Source organism: Myotis yumanensis, unplaced genomic scaffold, assembly GCF_028538775.1.
Source record: "Myotis yumanensis isolate MYYU_CA2020_CCGP unplaced genomic scaffold, mMyoYum1.0.hap1 SCAF_6, whole genome shotgun sequence".
Lineage (NCBI taxonomy): Eukaryota > Metazoa > Chordata > Mammalia > Chiroptera > Vespertilionidae > Myotis > Myotis yumanensis.
In genome coordinates this window covers 36,496,983-36,499,843 of record NW_027223757.1, presented here as the reverse complement: position 1 = coordinate 36,499,843, position 2,861 = coordinate 36,496,983, and the positions used below count along the sequence as shown (strand labels likewise).

The window sequence follows — 2,861 nt, the reverse complement described above, 5'->3', positions numbered from 1 at the left end:
AGCCGATCAGTGATTCTCATCATTGATGTTTCTATCTCTCTCTCCCTCTCCTTTCCTCTCTGAAATCAATAAAAATATATAAAAAAATAAAAAATAAGTACTTTGCAAAGTTGTCACTAGGGCTTAAAAATAATATGTTAAAGAGCGTAGCTCAGGGTCTGAAAGGGTTCTCGTTAATAATGAAATTATTTTTAACACTGGAAATTTAGGTGAAAGGAAGATTGGGTTGTCCTTCCTTTAGAATCTTGTTTGTGTTTACGAGACATGTGAGGGATTTTTCTTCAAAGAAAAAAATACCTGTAGTATTAGATAAGCCAATATATGCCCTTCAGATTTGTGTTCACTTACTATTTTCATCTATTTAATATGCTTTTCAGCCACTCCTTAGGTGTGACTCTGACACATTAAATTTAAAAGCAAAACCTTCACATAATACATTTTTGTCCTATTTTCCCTGCTATGTACAGGGAGCATGCCACTGTTTTCCTGAGGTAGATGTTTCCAGGATATCCCCACTGTACCTGGAACGGGGCTGGCTTTTCCTCCAAGCCCCTCCTCCCCCCACCTTCAGTTCCTATAGGCGACCTGAGGCTTCAGTCCCAACTCCAGGGCTCCAAGGGGCCTGGCTGTGGCCAATCAAAACATTGTATTCTCCAGCCACGCTCACTGGTTCTGAAATGAGCATGTGACCTAAACCAATCCAATGCCTCACCAGGGAATTGTGGGACCCACTAGAAAAGACACTCAGCCCCTCCCGTGTGGCTCAACGGATGAGCATCCACCTATGAACCAGGAGGCCGTGGTCCGATTCTGGGTCAAGGCACATGCCCAGTTTGTGGGCTCAGTCCCCGGTGGAGGGCCTGCAGGAGGCAGCTGATCAATGATCCTCATCACTGATGTTTCTATCTCTCTCTCTGCTGGGGTCCAATCCCAGCAGGTCCAGGGGTCCCCAAAGGTGTGGACGGAGTCGGCAAAGAAGGAATGACACGAAGACAGCCTTCAGTTGATCAGCAGCCTAGTCAGGACCTATAGCCAGGATCTCCAGCCAAAGTTCTGGTCGGAGTTCTGGTTAGGAACTGATGAGGATCTGACGTTTATTGTCTTATTACATCCGTATTTATACCAGCCGATTTTAATCCTGTCAATTTCTATTACAAAGGTTAAGGTGTTTCTCATCTCCATTCCAGGGAGTAAAGACCATGTAGCTTAACTACCCGCCTGGCACTTAATTAAGGGGTTGTATCCCCTCCCTAACCTCAGGGAAAGATCCCCACCTGGGGAAATGCCGGGAGCCAGTCCATCCTTGCTGCTTGACACAGTCGCTGCAGAGAAGAAACATCTGCACAGCATATGTTTCAAGGGACCTGGCGTATATGGCATACTGTTCTTAATATGTTTGCTCCCTTTAGCACTATGTGTTTTAACCAAGGTCACCTCTCCGAGAAAGGTTGTTTTCCCAGGTAGGGATTTTTCCCTGAAGTTAAGGAGGGGATAAAACCTCTTAATTAAGTGCCAGGCGGGTAGTTAAGCTACATAATCTTTACTCCCTGAAATGGAGATAAGAAACGCCCTAACCTTTGTAATAGAAATTGACAGGATTAAAATCGGCTGGTATAAATACGGATGTAACAAGACAATAAACATCAGCTCCTCATCAGTTCCTAACCAGAACTCTGACCAGAACTTTGGCTGGAGATCCTGGCTATAGGTCCTGACTAGGCTGCTGATCAACTGAAGGCTGTCTTCGTGTCATTCCTTCTTTGCCGACTCCGTCCACACCTTTGGGGACCCCTGGACCCGCTGGGATTGGACCCCAGCAACTGGCGCCCAACGTGGGGCACGAACCCACGACCCTGAGATTAAGAGTCTCATGCTCTACCGACTGAGCTATTGTCATTGCTTGCCAGTCTTCTTCCAAGTCTTAAACAGCCCAATCTGAGAGGTGGCCACTGATTTGCATGCGCTATCATTTAAAAAATAAAAAAGGGGGAATTTGCCGGGAGCCGGTCCATCCTCGCTGCTTGACACAGTCGCTGCAGGAAAGAAACATCTGCACAGCATATGTTTCAATGGACCTGGCATATATGGCATATTGTTCTTAATATGTTTGCTCCCTTTAAGCGCCATGTGTTTTAACCAAGGTCACCTCTCCGAGAAAGGTTGTTTCCCCAGGTGGGGATCTTTCCCTAAGGTTAGGGAGGGGATACAACCCCTTAATTAAGTGCCAGGCGGGTAGTTAAGCTACATAATCTTTACTCCCTGGAATGGAGATAAGAAACGCCCTAACCTTTGTAATAGAAATTGACAGGATTAAAATCGGCTGGTATAAATACGGATGTAACAAGACAATAAACATCAGCTCCTCATCAGTTCCTAACCAGAACTCCGACCAGAACTTTGGCTGGAGATCCTGGCTATAGGTCCTGACTAGGCTGCTGATCAACTGAAGGCTGTCTTCGTGTCATTCCTTCTTTGCCGACTCCGTCCACACCTTTGGGGACCCCTGGACCCGCTGGGATTGGACCCCAGCAACCATGCACACACTTTTCTTTTTTAGAAATAATATTAAAGAATTTGGGAGGTTAAAAAAAAACAAGACAATAAACATCAGCTCCTCATCAGCTCCTCATCAGCTCCTCATCAGCTCCTCATCAGCTCCACATCAGATCCTCATCAGATCCTAACCAGAACCTAGCCAGAGAACATGGCAAAAGATCCTGGACAGAACCTGGCTACAGAACTTCACTGGAGAACCTAGACAGAACATGACAGGAGAACCTGGATAGAACCTGGCCGGAGAACCTTGCTACAGAACCTGGCGACTGAACCTGGCTGGAGAATCTGGAGAACCCTGGCTGGAG

The 2,861-nt window shown here is 46.3% G+C and overlaps 1 non-coding gene across 1 annotated transcript; it reads right to left on the bottom strand.

Moving 5' to 3' along the window:
* Positions 1-1,821: 1,821 nt before the first annotated feature.
* TRNAK-CUU (transfer RNA lysine (anticodon CUU)) lies at positions 1,822-1,905 on the bottom strand. The gene has a single exon. It is a non-coding gene; the product is annotated as a tRNA-Lys (tRNA).
* Positions 1,906-2,861: the final 956 nt, after the last annotated feature.